Here is a 22,258-nt window from a genome sequence, read left to right as displayed (position 1 = left end):
CCCGAAACGCGTAGTCCTTTATACCATTCAAATAAATATTGCCTTGAACCCCACTATTTGTGTCATACTCAGCCTAATTGGGGCAGCGCGTCTTACAACAACCCGGGTTTTTCAAACCTATCTATCCTTATGATGAGCAAAGGACTGCAGGACAGCTGCATCAGAAGTCCATGCATTGGCACTGTAGTCCTGAATTCTTATTGCGAATACAAATTAAATTTACTGACCATGTCAGAAGCACAGAAAACACAGTAGATCTTCCCCTTACTCTTTCTCTGGCAGTTACTCTTATGTTAGACATACGTCCGCGGCAGAGAGCATTCTGGTTGGACAATGCACTTTCAGGGAACTCTCTGGACCGGGTAAGTAAATGTGCCGGAGTACCTTCGCCGATATGAGAGATTTTTTCTGCTCTTTCCCATAGCCTCAGGCCCCTATCTCTCTTTTTAGCCCTCAGCTCAACAGTAAAAGCAAATGAGAGGTGATAACGGACAACCTTCTGCTCCGTCTTGTGCCACTTGACAAGTTATATTTCCGAATATGCAGACAGTTGAACCTATAGCTATTTTACCCCATTCCAAAGTGTTCCAACACCATGCACAAATATTGCAACTCGACTACTTGAGACTCTCTAATACTTGAGTCTTGACACCAGTGCTCTATTTTCTCCATTTATAGATTCTCCTAGCTGGATGTTTAGAAAGACTTTCTATAATCTAAAAGAGGTGGATTTATTTGGCATGAAGCCATTCTGATTGTCATTTATAATTTATGTAATTAGTTTACCAAGCCTATAAGTTAGGATTTCCAAAATCAGGTTACTATCCATCCCCATCAAAGATCCTTTTCCTTTTTTTTTGTAGTCTCTTGATTTTCTTTTTTATAAAGCTTGAACGAATTTAACCTGATCTATTTCCCTAAAAAAAATCCTCTGGTGCTTTTAAATCTGGCAGTTTTTGCGGTTTTATTTAAGCTTCCAGTGCCTTCAACCAAATTTTCCTATTTTCCTCACTAGGTGTTTAATATATAAAGGTGAACACATGTTTCTAATATATATATATATATTCTTATTATAAAGTTTTTTTTATCTTATAATTTACCTCATAAAAATTTTTTAAAGTGCTCCACACCATACTTGATGAATCAACATCATATTGGAGAAATCTGTGTATCGCCTTACATACTCTTTGTGATTTTAATTACACTAAGCCAGATTTAATCTGTAATGATAATTTTCTCTGCTACTCGGACTTAAAAGTATATTAGAGAATGGTCCGACATACCCGACTCCATATAAAATACTTTTAACACAAGAGTTCTGTGAATCTTAGTGATTAATATTTATCATGTGGGTGCTTAATTCTCCATTTATGGTACCATTCCAACTTTGGGCCACATTTATCACTTTTGTGCGCCTAAGTGTAGTAGTTGCGCCTAAATTATGGCGCACTGTTTTGCCAAAATTATCACCATCTGTGATAAGGTAATTTCCTGCCTCTTATTAATCACTTTACTTTAAAACAGTTTAGGCGCAATTTTGGCGCAGTTTAGGCGCAATGTTAGATTCAGGCAGTTACATGTGATCCTGCTACAAGCTCCTCTCTGCTTCTCCCACATCCCAGAATGAAGATAACACTCACAGCAGCACCCAGGTGTGTGACACCCAGTGACCTCCTCAGCAGGGGCTTCTCCTGGAGGGGATCCCCCAGTGCTGGTCTCCTGCTGCACCCCTGTAATTCTGCACAGTATCCCCCTCAGATACTGTGCAGAATTACATGGGGGACACTTGTCTGTAGTTTCTGCAAAATTCTGCAAACTTCTGCAAAGTTCTCTTCTCTCTTGCTGTGAGCTCAGGAGTTTGCAGAATATTTTGTAAATAGAAGGTGATGAACTGTAAATAGAGTCTGCAGCTCCTGTCTGCAGTGTATGTAATATGTCCATTATATGTACCAGTGTCTGGCCGAGCTCTGCTTCAAGAAATGAGCTGTTCTGCAAAGGGGCTCAGTGCTTTCTTCTCAGTTAACGCCACCTTCGGGCTGGAGTGTTTTTGCGCCCGTTTTTGCGCCTAAATGAAAACGTTGCAAGTTATGAATATCATTAGGCGCAGCTAAACATCTGGATTGGTAAGATAGATGATGGAAAACTGGTTATTTTTGCTGCGCGGCTAATTTGACGTTTAATCGCAAAAATGGCGCAACAATTGTGCGCCTGAATGAAAAGGCGCAAAAACAACAGAAAAAAACAGTGATACATGTAGCCCTTTGTCTTAACAAATGTATAATGCTATTTATAGTGCTATCTTCCCTCTATCCAATTCCTTATGCATTACCATATTATATCCCCCTAGTGCAATAAAATGGATTTCAGTGAATATGAATACTAGAACAAAGTTATTTATTCAAATATTCTAAAACATCTAAAATAAAAAGTTGTGTAATATATATATATATATATATATATATATATATATATATATATATATATATATTATATACACACACACATGCTGCCAAACGGCCAAAATTTGGGGGTTTTAGAGCCTACACCCTGTACTGTATATTCCAAGATATGAATTCTATAAGATCATCCATGAATGTTTCAGGCTTTATAAGTAGCATCCATCTAAATGTGAAGAAAAAAAAACTAAAGAAAAGAAAATGCCCTTCCCCACCGACAGCTTGGAAAATCAATTAATCTTATATAACATCTAGATCTCTGCTCTAGACTTTCTCTATCTGATTTGACTCAGATCGTCCCGATGACAATTTCTCTTTTACAAGGGGTGGCTATGGTTTGAACCAAAATACCAGAAATCAAACATTTTTTGGGATTGCTTGCATTATTCCCTTCAAGGTAGGTTGTTTAAAGGTATCATTTCTTCCTTCAGTACCATCTCTTTGACCCTCAAACAGTGAAGGAGAATCTCAATCTTCTCGCCCCCATGTTCTGTGTGCTCTCTCTCTCTTTTCACACTCATATTATCTTAGAATATATACTGTCACATCATAAATCATATTATAGTACATAGAGTTACTTTAGATCCACTTAACAAATGAGCATCTTACTCCCTTCCCCTACTGCTCTTACCACCTGTAGTAGACAGAGTGCAGAAGTGATGTCCTCACACACCTGTTCATCCAAGGCAGATATCCGGCTGTAAGGGTTCCTCACAGCTATTCATATACAGCAAAGGGGGTGGTTTTCTTCCAGAGATTTCCAAACAGCAGGAAGGGAAAGCAGTTTTAGACATGCCCACAGCGACTATTTCTCCTCAGGGCTCAGGAGAGTCAATACCACGTGTATCCACGTACCTCAGAAGGGGAGGTTTATTAGACTTGTTTTACAGCAAACTCATTCTGGTTGCTTGTGGAAACCAATCAGAGCTCACCTTTTATTTTATAAACTATTTATTTAGAGATAAAGAAAGCTGAGCTCTAACTGGTTGCCATGAACAACTAGGACAGTTTTGCACATGAGTCGACAGAGTTTTAAAGGGGTTGTCCACTCTTAGCAACTCATTGATATGCTTTGTGTTATGAAAAGTTATACAATTTTCCAATATGCTTTCCTAACAGTTTTCTAGATCTCTGCTTGCTATCATTCTATAGGAAGCTTTAATGGTTACTTCCAGTGGATAGAAATCTGCCCATGGCTCTGATTACTCTCTGTAATATAATGAGCCGTGCACCTGCATGTCCATCACATGACCATGGGCAGATTTCTATCCACTGAAAGTAAACATACAAGCTTTCTATAGCAGGATAGCAAGCAGAGATCTAGAAACCCATGAAGAATTATTACAGAAAGTATTTTATAAAATTGTATAATTGTATAATTTTCATTACACAAACAATATATACTTTCTGAAAGTGGACAACCCCTTTAACACTGATCAGCCAGAGCTCAACATCATGTGGACCCTTTCAATACATGCTTCATAGCACCGCATTCAGTTTCACTCAGAGGGACAGTGCTCCTACGAAAATAATCTATTATTGCAAACAGAGACTCTTTAAGGCCTGAGTAGCAAATCCTTTAAAGGAGAAGTTTCACCACCACTTCCAGCCTCAACTCTTTTTATCCAAGATGTTACTCCACTGATTCTAATGCAGGTAAATTTCTTTTCCCCACCGTTTTTTATCAATTAGTGCTCTTAGTTTCAGCACCTAACATACTAATTAACACGTATTCAAATATAATCATGGCATCATCTCCAAGAATATCATCATAACTTTCCACTCTGAATTCCATTGTCATTTTCTTATGATTCTATTGCTTTCAAATTAATTGGCATCAATATCTCATCAGAAGCAATGCACACATTTTCACCTTATGACTGGTTCTCTTAACCTTTTCAATAATTATTCCTAATAAGAGATAAGCGGACCCAATGTTCAGTTTTGGCCCGGACATATTGCCAGATTGGCCGAACAGCCAATCCGGCAAACAGACGCCCCTAACAACTAGCCATGGCACAAAAAAATCCTTTGATTTTCTCATAGTCCAGTGCGCCTTATATATGAACCGTACTTACAGACTTGCCTGGAACTGTGCACAAGTCTGCCACCTTCTGGTCATTCATCCTTATAATCAGTTGTGCCTTATATACAAACCTAGACGTTTTAGCAGGCATTTGTTGATGGTGCGCCTTATAGTCCGAAAAATACGGTAATTGTGGAAAGAACTGGCTCAATACAGGCTAACAATGTCTTTACATGACTGACCTCAAACCTGAGAAAGAAAAACAACAACGGAAGAGGACGGCGCCTCGCGTAATAACGTAGAGACAAGTAGGTACCGATTGTGGTGAGAAAAGTGGATGCTCACCTGGTAACCACTTGGGTACAAGTGGTATTAAATATCCAGTAGAGGGAAGGATCCTTGTTAGTACGGAAGTTATAATCTTAGGTTACTGCAGCAACTCCTAGGCACTCCGAAAACCGGTTACCAGAGGTACCGTGAAGTAAATAATACAAAAATAGAAAAAATGGAGAGGGCCAGGTGGGTGTGCTTGTAACCAAACAGAAATCTCCAAGTGTAGTAAATTACACAATATTTATTGGTAGCAGTAAAATCCAATGGTAACGCGTTTCGGGGAAACTCCTTCGTCAGACCAAAACTAGTAAAATAAATACATAAAATCAATGGAATACAGAATATAAGCACATATAAATCAATTCATACATAGTGAATTACAAATACAGAGGGAGCAAGGGATACAAAAGTACATAAAATGTATAGTAGGAAACTGTAGGGAGTAGATGTTTAAAGCGTTCACATAATAGCACTAAAAGTACACAAAATTGTATATGCACAAAAGAAGGTAATGATGGCTTGATTAACTAGGTAATTAGAACCTGATATAGAGTAATAAGTAGTACTGAGTAGCAATTAAGAAGTGGAACATGTGTGGAAGGAATTAAAACAAATAAATAAATAAATAGATAAATAGTAGATGATGAAGTATACAAAAATGTGAGTTAGAATTAGATAGTGGAAGGAAAGAGTGATGAAGTATGGTTAATGAATTGCATAATATATTGGGTGGAAAAGGATAGCTAAAAGGCATATAAAGCACAATGAATAATAAATAGAGATGAGCGAGCACTAAAATGCTCAGGTACTCGTTATTCGAGACGAACTTTTCCCGATGCTCGAGTGCTCGTCTCGAATAACGAGCCCCATTTAAGTCAATGGGAGACTAGAGCATTTTTCAAGGGGACCAAGGCTCTGCACAGGGAAGCTTGGCCAAACACCTGGGAACCTCAGAAAAGGATGGAAACACCACGGAAATGGACAGGAAACAGCAGGGGCAGCATGCATGGATGCCTCTGAGGCTGCTTAATTGCACCATTATGCCAAAATTATGGGCAAAATTATGGGCAGCGGCAGCAGTGGCAGGCTAGAGAGTCTCATGGCGACATACCCTAAATGGACTCAGGTTTCACCAAAGGAGGTGAAATGAGCCCTATGTGAACAAAAGGTTGACGGTATATTTAGTCGATAACACAGCATGGTGTCGACATAGTGACCAAGTTCCATAACGTATCTGGTGAAACACCCGAAAAATGAGCCTGACACAGCTCTTTTGATAAGGGGACGACATGTGGAGGCAGCCATGGAGACGACTTCCATGATTAAGAGCGACAGTATGGGGCATTCATATTGCGCTGCTATGATTGCAACTTCAGGTCTCCAGCATGGCGGCGACAGATGGGCCGAGTTCCACTATGTATCTGGTGAAACACCTGAAAATTCTGCCTGACACAGCTCGTTTGATAAGGGGATGATGTGCTGCATATCCTCTCGTGCTCCAGCGTCTGGGGTATAGAGAGTTGAAATGAGACATTGGTGGACGCTGTGGAGGATCGTGGAGGCAAAATGGACAGGAAACAGCAGGGGCAGCATGCATGGATGCCTCTGAGGCTGCCTAATCTTGGGATGGAGCTGGCGGTCCACTGCCAGGCGAGCTTTCGCCTGTCCAAGCCCCTGTCTCTCGGCTCCTCCCCACCCAAAATGGGCCTGGGGGCCAGAAGCGTTTACTTAAAAAAAAATTATAATTTTCAAAGCAGGCCGGGTCGTTTGAATATTTCACCTAGGAATAATGGAATAGCATAGTGGTTCTATTTTTAATTGTTTTTACGGAAATGGTTCCATGATTAAGAGCGACAGTATGGGGCATCCATATTGCGCTGCTATGATTGCAACTTCAGGTCTCCAGCATGGCGGCGACAGATGGGCCGCGTTCCACTATGTATCTGGTGAAACACCTGAAAATTCTGCCTGACACAGCTCGTTTGATAAGGGGACGATGTATGGAGGCAGTGAACTAGTAGTAGATTAAAGGTGCTGCAGTTAAAACTATGTTAGTTGGATCTTGAGATGGAGCTGGTGCTCCGCTGCCAGGCGAGCTTTCGCCAATCCAAGCCCCTGTCTCTAGGCTACTCCCCAAACAGCACTTCTAAGAATCTTTTGTATAAGATCAAGTGTAGTAGCGTTCTTATAAGTTTAGGATATGGCGGTGAGGGGAATGTAAACAGATGCGCAAGAAGCGCTGAAATAATATTGGTAAATGATAAAAGTTTGCCAGTATATTTTGTGGATTACACAGCAGGGTGGCGACAAAGTTAACAAGTTTGATGTGGAAGCCATGAAAACAACCCAAAATTCTGCCCGACACAGCTCGTTTGATAAGGGGACGATGTATGGAGGCAGTGAACTAATAGTAGATTAAAGGTGCTGCAGTTAAAACTATGTTAGTTGGATCTTGAGATGGAGCTGGCGCTCCGCAGCCAGGCGAGCTTTCGCCAATCCAAGCCCCTGTCTCTAGGCTACTCCCCAAACAGCACTTCTAAGAACCTTTTGTATAAGATCAAGTGTAGTAGCGTTCTTATAAGTTTAGGATATGGCGTGAGGGGAATGTAAACAGATGCGCAAGAAGCGCTGAAATAATATTGGTAAATGATAAAAGTTTGCCAGTATATTTTGTGGATTACACAGCAGGGTGGCGACAAAGTTAACAAGTTTGATGTGGAAGCCATGAAAACAACCCAAAATTCTGCCCGACACAGCTCGTTTAATAAGGGGACAATGTATGGAGGCAGTGAACTAGTAGTAGATTAAAGGTGCTGCAGTTAAAACTATGTTAGTTGGATCTTGAGATGGAGCTGGCGCTCCGCAGCCAGGCGAGCTTTCGCCAATCCAAGCCCCTGTCTCTAGGCTAGAGACATGCCCACGGATGGTAATTCAGAGGAGGAGGAGGTGGAGGAGGGGTGGGAGGAGGAGGAGGCATAGTAGGCCTTTGAGACCTGGACCGAGGTAGGCCCCGCAATCCTCGGCGTTGGCAGTATATGAGCAGCCCCAGGGTCAGACTCGGTCCCAGCCTCCACCAAGTTAACCCAATGTGCCATATATAGTGGCCCTGCCCGGCAGCACTCGTCCACGTGTCCGTGGTCAGGTGGACCTTGTCAGAAACGGCGTTGGTCAGGGCACGGATGATGTTCTATGACACGTGCTTGTGCAGGGCTGGGACGGCACATCGGGAAAAGTAGTGGCGGCTGGGGACCGAATACCGAGGGGCGGCCGCCGCCATGAGGTTTCGAAAGGCCTCGGTCTCTACCAGCCTATAGGGCAGCATCTCCAGGCTAAGCAACTTGGAGATGTGGACGTTGAGGGCTTGGGCGTGGGTTGTGCTATACTTCCTTTTACGCTCCAGCGTCTGGGGTATGGAGAGCTGAACGCTGGTGGATGCTGTGGAGGATCGTGGAGGCGAAGATGGGGTTTTCGCACGGGAGGTGTTTGGGCCGTGGTCCTGGGCAGGGGGCTGACTAGCAGATGACACAGGGGAAGGAGCAGTGGTGTGCCCGGCCGGAGGTCAATGGGCTTGGTGCCATTGAGTGGGGTGTTTAGCATTCATATGCCTGCGCATACTGGTGGTAGTTAAGCTAGTAGTGGTGGAACCCCTGCTGATCCTGGTTTGGAAAAGGTTGCACACCACAGTCCGTCGGTCATCCGGTGTTTCTTTAAAGAACCTCCAGACTTCTGAAAATCTAGCCCTCGCCACGGGAGGTTGACTACGGGCAACATTTGGCGCTGATGCACCAGCTCTGGCCCTGCCTCTCCGTCTGGCCCCACCCCTGCCTCTTCCAATCTGTTCTGCTATAGGACTCGCCTCCGTCTCAGAAGCACTGTGTTCACCCGGCCTATCAACCCAGCTTGGGTCTGTCACCTCATCATCCTCCGATCCCTCAGTCTGCTCCCCCCTCGGACTTCCTGCCCTGACAACAACTTCACCACTGTCTGACAACCGTGTCTCCTCATCGTCCGACACCTCTTTACACACTTCTTCCACTACGTCAATAATGTCATCATCACCCACAGACTGCGACTGGTGGAAAACCTGGGCATCGGAAAATTGCTCAGCAGCAACCGGACAAGTGGTTTGTGACTGTGGGAAGGGTCCAGAAAACAGTTCCTCAGAGTATGCCGCTTCAAATGCCAAATTTTGCTGGGAGGGGGTAGACTGGGGGGAAGGAGGCTGAGGTGGAGGAGCCGGAGGAGTGCTGATTTCGGTGACATGGGTGGACTGCGTGGAAGACTGACTGGTGGACAAATGGCTAGAAGCATTGTCCGCAATCCACGACATCACCTCTTCGCACTGTTCTGGCCTCAATAGTGCTCTACCACGAGTCCCAGTAACTTGAGACATGATGAACCTAGGGAGTGTAGCTCTGCGGCGTTCCCCTGCTCCCTCATCAGCAGGTGGTGTCTCACCCCGCCCAGGACCACGGCCTCTGACCCCTGCAGTAGTTGGACGCCCACGTCCACGCCCTCGTCCTCTACCCCTAGCCCTCGGGTTAAACATTTTCCAAATTAAAGTGTAAACTTTAAATTTTTTTTTTTTTTTTAACCAAAACGATGCTATCCTATTGCTATGGCTAGTTTCTAACCTACACTGACAGCACACAACTGTGGCAGAGTCTGCTGATTTATTTTATTTTTTTTACCTTTATTTCATTTTATAGCTCAAACTCTTCTTGCAAAGCAGTGTGCTTTCAGTGTCGGCTACAAAATAGCCATAGGAGAACCCCAACGGCTTACTTAGGCCTACAATAGCGTTATATTTTCCTTTTTTTTGGTTTGCTTGTGGCTGGGCTTGCTGGCACTAGTAGTGCAGCTAGTACCATACTGTGAGGAATTTGCTGGGAGACCTGCGACCGTTGTGTTTAGCTCTTAGTGACACGCATATCCACCTCAAACACCGAAGTGGGACAATTTATTAGGGGTTTGAGTAGAATTAGGCTGAGTCTGCTGATTTTTTTAGCTGTATTTCATTTTATAGCTCAAACTCATCTTGCAAAGCAGTGTGCTCTCATTGTAGGCTACAAAATAGCCATAGGAGAACCCCAACGGCTTACTTAGGCCTACAATAGCGTTATATTTTCCTTTTTTTTGTTTGCTTGTGGCTGGGCTTGCTGGCACTAGTAGTGCAGCTAGTACCATACTGTGAGGAATTTGCTGGGAGACCTGCGACCGTTGTGTTTAGCTCTTAGTGACACGCATATCCACCTCAAACACCGAAGTGGGACAATTTATTAGGGGTTTGAGTAGAATTAGGCTGAGTCTGCTGATTTTTTTTTTTTTTTAGCTGTATTTCATTTTATAGCTCAAACTCATCTTGCAAAGCAGTGTGCTCTCATTGTAGGCTACAAAATAGCCATAGGAGAACCCCAACGGCTTACTTAGGCCTACAATAGCGTTATATTTTCCTTTTTTTTGTTTGCTTGTGGCTGGGCTTGCTGGCATTAGTTGTGCAGCTAGTACCATACTGTGAGGAATTTGCTGGGAGACCTGCGACCGTTGTGTTTAGCTCTTAGTGACACGCATATCCACCTCAAACACTGAAGTGGGACAATTTATTAGTTTGAGTAGAATTAGGCAGAGTCTGCTGATTTTTTTTTTTTACCTTTATTTCATTTTATAGCTCAAACTCATCTTGCAAAGCACAAAATCCAGTTGTGTGCTGTCAGTGTAGGTTAGAAACTAGCCATAGCAATAGGATACGATCCTCCACAGCATCCACCAGCGTTCAGCTCTCCATACCCCAGACGCTGGAGCGCAAAAGGAGGTATAGCGCAACCCACCCACACGCCCAAGCCCTCAACGTCCACATCTCCAAGTTGCTTAGCCTGGAGATGCTGCCCTATAGGCTGGTAGAGACCGAGGCCTTTCGAAACCTCATGGCGGCGCCCCTCGGTATTCGGTCCCCAGCCGCCACTACTTTTCCCAATGTGCCGTCCCAGCCCTGCACAAGCACGTGTCAGAGAACATCCTCCGTGCCCTGACCAACGCCGTTTCTGACAAGGTCCACCTGACCACGGACACGTGGACGAGTGCTGCCGGGCAGGGCCACTATATATCGCTGACGGCACATTGGGTTAACTTGGTGGAGGCTGGGACCGAGCCTGACCCTGGGGCTGCTCATATACTGCCGACGCTGAGGATTGCGGGGCCTACCTCGGTCCAGGTCTCAAAGGCCTACTATGCCTCCTCCTCCTCCCACCCCTCCTCCACCTCCTCCTCTGAATTACCATCCGTGGGCATGGCGCCATCAGTCGGTAGCTCTAGGCACAGCAGCAGTGCCATCGCTAAGCGACAGCAGGCGGTGCTCAAACTGCTGAGCCTAGGCGATAAAAGGCACACCGCCCAAGAGTTATTACAGGGCATCACGGCGCAGACTGATCTGTGACTGGCACCGCTGAACCTGAAGCCAGGCATGGTTGTGTGTGACAACGGCCGTAACCTGGTGGCAGCCCTGCAACTCGGCAGACTGACACATGTGCCATGCCTGGCCCATGTGTTAAATCTCATAGTTCAGCGTTTCCTCAAGACTTACCCCAATCTGTCTGATTTGCTCACGAAGGTGCGCCGCATCTGTGCGCATTTCAGGAAGTCCAGCACAGATGCTGCCACTCTCAGGGCAGCACAGCGCCACCTCCAACTGCCCGCTCACCGACTGTTGTGCGACGTGCCCACGAGGTGGAATTCAACACTAACCATGTTATCCAGAGTTTACCAGCAGCGCAGAGCGATTGTAGACTGCCAGATGTCAACTTCCACCAGAACTGGTAGTCAGGTCAGTCAGCTTCCTCAAGTCTACAATGAGGAGTGGACGTGGATGTCTGATATCTGTCAGGTGCTGAGTAACTTTGAGGAGTCAACACTAGAGATGAGCGAGCACTAAAATGCTCGGGTACTCGTTATTCGAGACGAACTTTTCCCGATGCTCGAGTGCTCGTTTCGAGTAACGAGCCCCATTGAAGTCAATGGGAGACTCGAGCATTTTTCAAGGGGACCAAGGCTCTGCACAGGGAAGCTTGGCCAAACACCTGGGAACCTCAGAAAAGGATGGAAACACCACGGAAATGGACAGGAAACAGCAGGGGCAGCATGCATGGATGCCTCTGAGGCTGCTTAATCGCACCATTATGCCAAAATTATGGGCAACAGCATGGCCATGACAGAGTGACAGAATGAAGCTAGATAGCATCTAAAACATCCAATAATTGACCCTGACACTATAGGGGACGGCATGCAGAGGCAGCGGAAGGCTAGAGAGTGGCATGGCGACATACCCTAAATGGACTCAGGCTTCAAACCAATGGGTAGCAGAGAGGAACCAAAGAAGGTGAGCAAGAAGCGCTCAAATAATATTGGTACATGATAAAAGTTTGCCAGTATATTTTGTGGATTACACAGCAGGGTGGCGACAAAGTTAACATGGAAGCCATGAAAACAATCCAAAATTCTGCCTGACACAGCTCGTTTGATAAGGGGACGATGTATGGAGGCAGTGAACTAGTAGTAGATTAAAGGTACTGCAGTTAAAACTATGTTAGTTGGTTCTTGGCATGGAGCTGGCGCTCCGCTGCCAGGCGAGCTTTCGCCAATCCAAGCCCCTGTCTCTAGGCTACTCCCCAAACAGCACTTCTAAGAACCTTTCGGATAAGATCAAGTGTAGTAGCGTTCTTATAAGTTTGGGATATGGCGGGTGAGGGGAATGTAAACATCTGCGCAAGAAGCGCTGAAATAATATCCGTAAATGAAAAAAGTTTTCCAGTATATTTTGTGGCTTACAGAGCAGGGTGGCGACAAAGTTAACAAGTTTGATGTGGAATGCCCTGCAATAGCTCTTGGGCGGTGTGCCTTTTATCACCTAGGCTCAGCAGTTTGAGCACCGCCTGCTGTCGCTTAGCAACGGCACTGCTGCTGTGCCTAGAGCTACCGACTGATGGCGCCATGCCCACGGATGGTAATTCGGAGGAGGAGGAGGTGGAGGAGGGGTGGGAGGATTTGGAGGTATAGTAGGCCTTTGAGACCTGGACCGAGGTAGGCCCCGCAATCCTCTGCGTCGGCAGTATATGACCAGCCCCAGGGTCAGACTCGGTCCCAGCCTGCACCAAGTTAAGTGTAGTAGCGTTCTTATAAGTTTGGGATATGGCGGGTGAGGGGAATGTAAACAGATGCGCAAGAAGCGCATGATGCGCATGGAGCTGGCGCTCCGCTGCTAGGCGAGCTTTCGCCAATCCAAGCCCCTGTCTCTAGGCTACTCCCCAAACAGCACTTCTAAGAACCTTTTGTATAAGATCAAGTGTAGTAGCGTTCTTATAAGTTTAGGATATGGCGGGTGAGGGGAATGTAAACAGATGCGCAAGAAGCGCATGATGCGCATGGAGCTGGCGCTCCGCTGCTAGGCGAGCTTTCGCCAATCCAAGCCCCTGTCTCTAGGCTACTCCCCAAACAGCACTTCAAGGAACCTTTTGTATAAGATCAAGTGTAGTAGCGTTCTTATAAGTTTAGGATATGGCGGGTGAGGGGAATGTAAACAGATGCGCAAGAAGCGCATGATGCGCACGGAGCTGGCGCTCCGCTGCTAGGCGAGCTTTCGCCAATCCAAGCCCCTGTCTCTAGGCTACTCCCCAAACAGCACTTCTAAGAACCTTTTGTATAAGATCAAGTGTAGTAGCGTTCTTATAAGTTTAGGATATGGCGGGTGAGGGGAATGTAAACAGATGCGCAAGAAGCGCTGAAATAATATCCGTAAATGGTAAAAGTTTGCCAGTGTATTTTGTGGATAACACAGCAGGGTGGCGACAAAGTTAACAACTTTGATGTGGAATCCATGAAAACAACCCAAATTTCGGCCTGACAAACCTCGTTTGATAAAGGGACGATGTATGGAGGCAGCTATATGGACGACTTTTGGAGGTAGCAATGGAGACAACGTGTGGAGGCTGCTATGGAGACAATTCAATTTGGATAGTGCCTGTATGTGGCAGTCCAAAAAATTTTTCAAACCAGAGGAGCAGGTAGGTGGCCCTCCAGAAAAATGGAATAGATTGAGTGCCTGTATGTGGCAGTCCAAAAAATTTTTCAAACCAGAGGAGCAGGTAGGTGGCCCTCCAGAAAAATGGAATAGATTGAGTGCCTGTATGTGGCACTCCCAAAAATTGTTTAAAACAGAGGACCGTGTCGGTGGCCCTCCAGAAAAATTAAATGCATAAAGTACTATACCTAGAGCCAGTGGGCCCTGTCAAAAAACAGCCAGTTTCCTCTGCTTTACTGTAGAAAGAGGAGGAGAAGGAGGAAAATGAGGAGGAGGAGGAGTGGATAAATTATTCAGGTTGAGCTTCCTTCACCTGCTGGAGATTTGAAATTAGGAGAAATCCATGCTTTATTCATCTTGATAAGCGTCAGCCTGTCAGCGCTGTCAGTCGACAGGCGTGTACGCTTATCGGTGATGATGCCACCAGCTGCACTGAAAACCCGCTCTGACAAGACGCTAGCGGCAGGGCAGGCAAGAACCTCCAAGGCGTAGAGCGCCAGTTCGTGCCACATGTCCAGCTTTGAAACCCAGTAGTTGTAGGGAGCTGTGTGATCATTTAGGACGATGGTATGGTCAGCTACGTACTCCCTCACCATCTTTCTGTAAAGATCAGCCCTACTCTGCCGAGACTGGGGACAGGTGACAGTGTCTTGCTGGGGTGACATAAAGCTGGCAAAAGCCTTGTAAAGCGTACCCTTGCCAGTGCTGGACAAGCTGCCTGCTCGCCTACTCTCCCTCGCTACTTGTCCCGCAGAACTACGCACTCTGCCGCTAGCGCTGTCAGAAGGGAAATACTGTTTCAGCTTGTGCACCAGGGCCTGCTGGTATTCATGCATTCTCACACTCCTTTCCTCTCCAGGGATGAGAGTGGAAAGATTTTGCTTGTACCGTGGGTCCAGGAGAGTGAACACCCAGTAATCGGTGCTGGAATAAATTCTTTGAACGCGAGGGTCACGGGATAGGCAGCCTAGCATGAAATCTGCCATATGCGCCAGAGTACCAACGCGTAAGAATTCACTCCCCTCACTGGCCTGACTGTCCATTTCCTCCTCCTCCAACTCCTCCAACTCCTCTTCTTCTGCCCATACACGCTCAACAGTGTAGGACTCAACAATGGTCCCCTCTTGTGTCTCGCCAACATTCTCCTCCTCTTCCTCCTCATCCTCCTCCACCTCCACCTCCTCCGATATGCGCTGAGAAACAGACCTAAGGGTGCTTTGGCTATCAACAAGGGAATCTTCTTCCCCTGTCTCTTGTGAGGAGCGCAAAGCTTCCGACTTCATGCTGACCAGAGAGTTTTTCAACAGGCCAAGCAGCGGGATGGTGAGGCTGATGATGGCGGCATCGCCACTGACCATCTGTGTTGACTCCTCAAAGTTACTCAGCACCTGACAGATATCAGACATCCACGTCCACTCCTCATTGTAGACTTGAGGAAGCTGACTGACCTGACTACCAGTTCTGGTGGAAGTTGACATCTGGCAGTCTACAATGGCTCGGCGCTGCTGGTAAACTCTGGATAACATGGTCAGTGTTGAATTCCACCTCGTGGGCACGTCACACAACAGTCGGTGAGCGGGCAGTTGGAGGCGGCGCTGCGCTGCCCTGAGAGTGGCAGCATCTGTGCTGGACTTCCTGAAATGCGCACAGATGCGGCGCACCTTCGTGAGCAAATCAGACAGATTGGGGTATGTCTTGAGGAAACGCTGAACTATCAGATTTAACACATGGGCCAGGCATGGCACATGTGTCAGTCTGCCGAGTTGCAGAGCCGCCACCAGGTTACGGCCGTTGTCACACACAACCATGCCTGGCTTCAGGTTCAGCGGTGCCAGCCACAGATCAGTCTGCGCCGTGATGCCCTGTAATAGTTCTTGGGCGGTGTGCCTTTTATCGCCTAGGCTCAGCAGTTTGAGCACCGCCTGCTGTCGCTTAGCGACGGCACTGCTGCTGTGCCTAGAGCTACCGACTGATGGCGCCATGCCCACGGATGGTCGTTCGGAGGAGGAGGGGTGGGAGGAGGAGGAGGCATAGTAGGCCTCAAACACCTGGACCGAGGTAGGCCCCGCAATCCTCGGCGTCGGCAGTATATGACCAGCCGCAGGGTCACACTCGGTCCCAGCCTCCACCAAGTTAACCCAATGTGCCGTCAGAGATATATAGTGGCCCTGCCCGGCAGCACTCGTCCACGTGTCCGTGGTCAGGTGGACCTTGTCAGAAACGGCGTTGGTCAGGGCACGGATTATGTTGTCTGACACGTGCTGGTGCAGGGCTGGGACGGCACATCGGGAAAAGTAGTGGCGGCTGGGGACCGAATACCGAGGGGCGGCCGCCGCCATGAAGCTGCGAAAGGCCTCGGTCTCTACTAGCCTATAGGGCAGCATCTCCAGGCTTAGCAATCTGGAAATGTGCACATTAAGGGCTTGGGCGTGCGGGTGGGTTGCACTATATTTGCGTTTCCGCTCCAGCGTCTGGGGTATGGAGAGCTGAACGCTGGTGGATGCTGTGGAGGATCGTGGAGGTGACGATGGGGTTTTTGTGGCAGGGTCCTGGGCAGGGGGCTGACTATCAGCTGACACAGGGGAAGGAGCAGTGGTGTGCACGGCCGGAGGTGAATGCGCTTGTTGCCACTGAGTGGGGTGTTTAGCATTCATATGCCTGCGCATACTGGTGGTAGTTAAGCTAGTAGTGGTGGAACCCCTGCTGATCCTGGTTTGGCAAATGTGGCACACCACAGTCCGTCGGTCATTCGGTGTTTCCTTAAAGAACCTCCAGACTTCTGAAAATCTAGCCCTCGCCGCAGGAGCCCTCGCCACGGGAGCTTCACTAGTTGACACATTTGGCGCTGATGCACCAGCTCTGGCCCTGCCTCTCCGTCTGGCCCCACCACTGCCTCTTCCAACCTGTTCTGGTCGAGGACTCTCCTCCGTCTCAGAAGCACTGTGTTCACCCGGCCTCTCAACCCAGCTTGGGTCTGTCACCTCATCATCCTCCGATCCCTCAGTCTGCTCCCCCCTCGGACTTCCTGCCCTGACAACAACTTCCCCACTGTCTGACAACCGTGTCTCCTCATCGTCGGACACCTCTTTACACACTTCTTCCACTACGTCAACAAGGTCATCATCACCCACAGACTGTGACTGGTGGAAAACCTGGGCATCAGAAAATTGCTCATCAGCAACCGGACAAGTGGTTTGTGACTGTGGGAAGGGTCCAGAAAACAGTTCCTCAGAGTATGCCGGTTCAAATGGCAAATTTTGCTGGGAGGGGGCAGACTGGGGGGGAGGAGGCTGAGGTGCAGGAGCTGGAGGAGTGCCGATTTCGGTGACATGGGTGGACTGCGTGGAAGACTGACTGGTGGACAAATTGCTCGAAGCATTGTCGGCAATCCACGACATCACCTGTTCGCACTGTTCTGGCCTCAACAGTGCTCTACCACGAGTCCCAGTAACTTCAGACATGAACCTAGGGAGTGTAGCTCTGCGGCGTTCCCCTGCTCCCTCATAAGCAGGTGGTGTCTCACCCCGCCCAGGACCACGGCCTCTGACCCCTGCAGTAGTTGGACGCCCACGTCCCCGCCCTCGTCCTCTACCCCTAGCCCTCGGGTTAAACATTTTGAAAATGAGAGTTATAACTTGTATTTTTTTTTTAACTTTTTTTTTTTTTTTTTTTTTTGTGTTTTTTAGTTTTTAAAACCAAACGATGCTATCCTATTGCTATGGCTATTTTCTAGCCAAGTATTACAGCACACTACTATGCCAGATGAGATGACGCTGAGTTATGAAAAAAATAAACGTAAAATAAAAAAGGAAATGGCAGACTGTGCCTAGTTGAAATACAACCCCGGGCCCTAATAAATTTTCCCACTTCGGTCTTTGCGATGGATATGTGCGTCACTAAAACACAGTGGTCGCAAGTCTGACTCCAAATTGCTCCCAATTTGATAGTAGATGCACTGCAGCAAGTACAGCCACCAGCAGATCAACCAGAAATCAAATATATATAACGCTACTGTAGGCGTAATTAAGACGTTTGTATTCTCCTATGGCTATTTTCTAGCCAAGTATTACAGCACACTACTATGCCAGATGAGATGACGCTGAGTTATGAAAAAAATAAACGTAAAATAAAAAAGGAAATGGCAGACTGTGCCTAGTTGAAATACAACCCCGGGCCCTAATAAATTTTCCCACTTCGGTCTTTGCGATGGATATGTGCGTCACTAAAACACAGTGGTCGCAAGTCTGACTCCAAATTGCTCCCAATTTGATAGTAGATGCACTGCAGCAAGTACAGCCACCAGCAGATCAACCAGAAATCAAATATATATAACGCTACTGTAGGCGTAATTAAGACGTTTGTATTCTCCTATGGCTATTTTCTAGCCAAGTATTACAGCACACTACTATGCCAGATGAGATGACGCTGAGTTATGAAAAAAATAAACGTAAAATAAAAAGAAACTGGCAGACTGTGCCTAATTGAAATACAACCCCGGGCCCTAATAAATTTTCCCACTTCGGTCTTTGCGATGGATATGTGCGTCACTAAAACACAGTGGTCGCAAGTCTGACTCCAAATTGCTCCCAATTTGATAGTAGATGCACTGCAGCAAGTACAGCCACCAGCAGATCAACCAGAAATCAAATATATATAACGCTACTGTAGGCGTAATTAAGACGTTTGTATTCTCCTATGGCTATTTTCTAGCCAAGTATTACAGCACACTACTATGCCAGATGAGATGACGCTGAGTTATGAAAAAAATAAACGTAAAATAAAAAGAAACTGGCAGACTGTGCCTAATTGAAATACAACCCCGGGCCCTAATAAATTTTCCCACTTCGGTCTTTGCGATGGATATGTGCGTCACTAAAACACAGTGGTCGCAAGTCTGACTCCAAATTGCTCCCAATTTGATAGTAGATGCACTGCAGCAAGTACAGCCACCAGCAGATCAACCAGAAATCAAATATATATAACGCTACTGTAGGCGTAATTAAGACGTTTGTATTCTCCTATGGCTATTTTCTAGCCAAGTATTACAGCACACTACTATGCCAGATGAGATGACGCTGAGTTATGAAAAAAATAAACGTAAAATAAAAAGAAACTGGCAGACTGTGCCTAATTGAAATACAACCCCGGGCCCTAATAAATTTTCCCACTTCGGTCTTTGCGATGGATATGTGCGTCACTAAAACACAGTGGTCGCAAGTCTGACTCCAAATTGCTCCCAATTTGATAGTAGATGCACTGCAGCAAGTACAGCCACCAGCAGATCAACCAGAAATCAAATATATATAACGCTACTGCAGGTGTAATTAAGACGTTTGTATTCTCCTATGGCTATTTTCTAGCCAAGTATTACAGCACACTACTATGCCAGATGAGATGACGCTGAGTTATGAAAAAAATAAACGTAAAATAAAAAGAAACTGGCAGACTGTGCCTAATTCTACTCAAACCCCTAATAAATTTTCCCACTTTGGTGTTTGAGGTGGATATGTGTGTCACTAAGAGCTAAACACAACGGTAGCAAGTCCCCCTGCTAATTCCTCACAATATGGTACTAGCTGCAAATAAAAAAAAAAAAAAATTATAACGTTATTGTAGCCCTAAGAAGGGCTGTTGGGTTCTTTAACTCCTGCCTAACAGTAAGCTAATAGAACACCCTAACGCTTTCCCTGAGCAGCAGCAGCTCTCTCCCTAGCGGCATCCAGACAGAGAATGATCCGAGCAGCGCGGGCAGCGGCTAGTCTATCCCAGGGTCACCTGATCTGGCCAGCCAACCACTGCTATCTACGTGTAAGGGTACCACGTCATGCTGGGTGGAGTGCAGAGTCTCCTGGCTTGTGATTGGCTCTGTTTCTGGCCGCCAAAAAGCAAAACGGCGGGAGCTGCCATTTTCTCGAGCGGGCGAAATACTCGTCCGAGCAACGAGCAGCTACGAGTACGCTAATGCTCGATCGAGCATCAAGCTCGGACGAGTATGTTCGCTCATCTCTAGTCAACACAGATGGTCAGTGGCGATGCCGCCATCATCAGCCTCACCATCCCGCTGCTTGGCCTGTTGAAAAACTCTCTGGTCAGCATGAAGTCGGAAGCTTTGCGCTCGTCACAAGAGACGGGGGAAGAAGATTCCCTTGTTGATAGCCAAAGCACCCTTAGGTCTGTTTCTCAGCGCACATCGGAGGAGGTGGAGGAGGATGAGGAGGAAGAGGAGGAGAATGTTGGCGAGACACAAGAGGGGACCATTGTTCAGTCCTTCACTGTTCAGCGTGTATGGGCAGAAGAAGAGGAGTTGGAGGAGTTGGAAATGGACAGTCAGGCCAGTGAGGGGAGTGAATTCTTACGAGTTGGGACTCTGGCGCATATGGCAGATTTCATGCTAAGCTGCCTATCCCGTGACCCTCGCGTTCAAAGAATTTATTCCAGCACCGATTACTGGGTATTCACTCTCCTGGACCCACGGTACAAGCAAAATCTTTCCACTCTCATCCCTGGAGAGGAAAGTAGTGTGAGAATGCATGAATACCAGCAGGCCCTGGTGCACAAGCTGAAACAGTATTTCCCTTCTGACAGCGCTAGCGGCAGAGGGCGTACTTCTGCGGGACAAGTAGCGAGGGAGAGTAGGCGAGCAGGCAGCTTGTCCAGCACTGGCAGGGGTACGCTTTACAAGTCCTTTGCCAGTTTTATGTCACCCCAACAAGACACTGTCACCTGTCCCCAGTCTCGGCAGAGTAGGGCTGATCTTTACAGAAAGATGGTGAGGGAGTACGTAGCTGACCATACCATCGTCCTAAATGATCACACAGCTCCCTACAACTACTGGGTTTCAAAGCGGGACATGTGGCACGAACTGGCGCTGTACGCCTTGGAGGTTCTTGCCTGCCCTGCCGCTAGCGTGTTGTCCGAGCAGGTTTTCAGTGCAGCTGGTGACATCATCACCGATAAGCGTACACGCCTGTCGACTGACAGCGCTGACAGGCTGACGCTTATCAAGATGAATAAAGCCTGGATTTCTCCGCATTTCCATTCTCCACCAGGTGAAAGAAGCTGAACCTGAATAATGTATGCACTCCTCCTCCTCATTGTCCTCCTTCTCCTCCTCTTTGTACACTAAAGTAGAGGAAACTGGCTATTTTTTTGCCAGGGCCAACTGGCTCTGGCTATAGTACTCTATGTATTTAATTTTTCTGGAGGGCCAACTACCCTGTCCTCTGTTTTAAATAATTTTTGGGAGTGCCACATACAGCCACTCAATCTATGTAATTTTTCTGGAGGACCAGCTACCTGCTCCTCTGGTTTGAAAACTTTTTTGGACTGCCACATACAGGCACTCAATCTATTCAATTTTTCTGGAGGGCCACCTACCTGCTCCTCTGGTTTGAAAACTTTTTTGGACTGCCACATACAGGCACTATCCAAATTAAATTGTCTCCATAGCAGCCTCCAGACATCGTCTTTTTAGCTGCCTTCACACGTTGTCTCCATTGCTACCTCCACACGTCATCGCCATAGCTGCCTCCAAAAGTAGTCCATATAGCTGCCTCCATACATGGTCCCCTTATCAAACGACCTGTGTCAGGCAGAATTTTCGATTGTTTTCATGGCTTCCATGTTAACTTTGTCGCCACCCTGCTGTGTAATCCACAAAATATACTGGCAAACTTTTATCATTTACCAATATTATTTCAGCGCTTCTTGCGCATCTGTTTACATTCCCCTCACCCGCCATATCCTAAACTTATAAGAACGCTACTACACTTCATCTTATACAAAAGGTTCTTAGAAGTGCTGTTTGGGGAGTAGCCTAGAGACAGGGGCTTGGATTGGCGAAAGCTCGCCTGGCAGCGGAGCGCCAGCTCCATCCCAAGATCCAACTAACATAGTTTTAACTGCAGCACCTTTAATCTACTACTAGTTCTCTGCCTCCATACATGGTCCCCTTATCAAACGAGCTGTGTCAGGCAGAATTTTGGGTTGTTTTCATGGCTTCCTCATCAAACTTGTTAACTTTGTCGCCACCCTGCTGTGTAATCCACAAAATATACTGCCAAACTTTTATCATTTACCGATATTATTTGAGCGCTTCTTGCTCACCTCCTTTGGTTCCTCTCTGCCACCCATTGGTTTTAAGCCTGAGTCCATTTGGGGTATGTTGCCAAGACACTCTCTAGCCTGCCGCTGCTGCCGCTGCCTCTGCATAGTCCCCTATAGTGTCAGGGTCAATTATTGGATGTTTTAGATGCTATCTAGCCTCATTCGGTCACTCTGTCATTGCCATGCTGTTGCCCATACTTTTGGCATAATGGTGCGATTAAGCAGCCTCAGAGGCATCCATGCATGCTGCCCCTGCTGTTTCCTGTC

At 46.7% G+C, this 22,258-nt stretch overlaps 1 protein-coding gene across 2 annotated transcripts in view; it reads right to left on the bottom strand.

Moving 5' to 3' along the window:
- LOC140074658 (putative methyltransferase DDB_G0268948) overlaps positions 1–3,178 on the bottom strand; it is a 38,495-nt gene extending 35,317 nt beyond the window's left edge. The window contains exon 1 of one of the 2 annotated variants that reach the window (XM_072119714.1): positions 3,088–3,178. The gene's annotated coding sequence lies outside the window, so the exon portion shown is untranslated. The remainder of the gene's footprint in view (positions 1–3,087) is intronic. The other variant, XM_072119715.1, reaches the window with a different exon arrangement.
- Positions 3,179–22,258: the final 19,080 nt, after the last annotated feature.

Source organism: Engystomops pustulosus, chromosome 8 (assembly GCF_040894005.1).
Source record: "Engystomops pustulosus chromosome 8, aEngPut4.maternal, whole genome shotgun sequence".
Taxonomy (NCBI): domain Eukaryota; kingdom Metazoa; phylum Chordata; class Amphibia; order Anura; family Leptodactylidae; genus Engystomops; species Engystomops pustulosus.
Note: the sequence above shows the minus strand (reverse complement) of the source record. Positions and strands in the feature narration are given on the sequence as shown.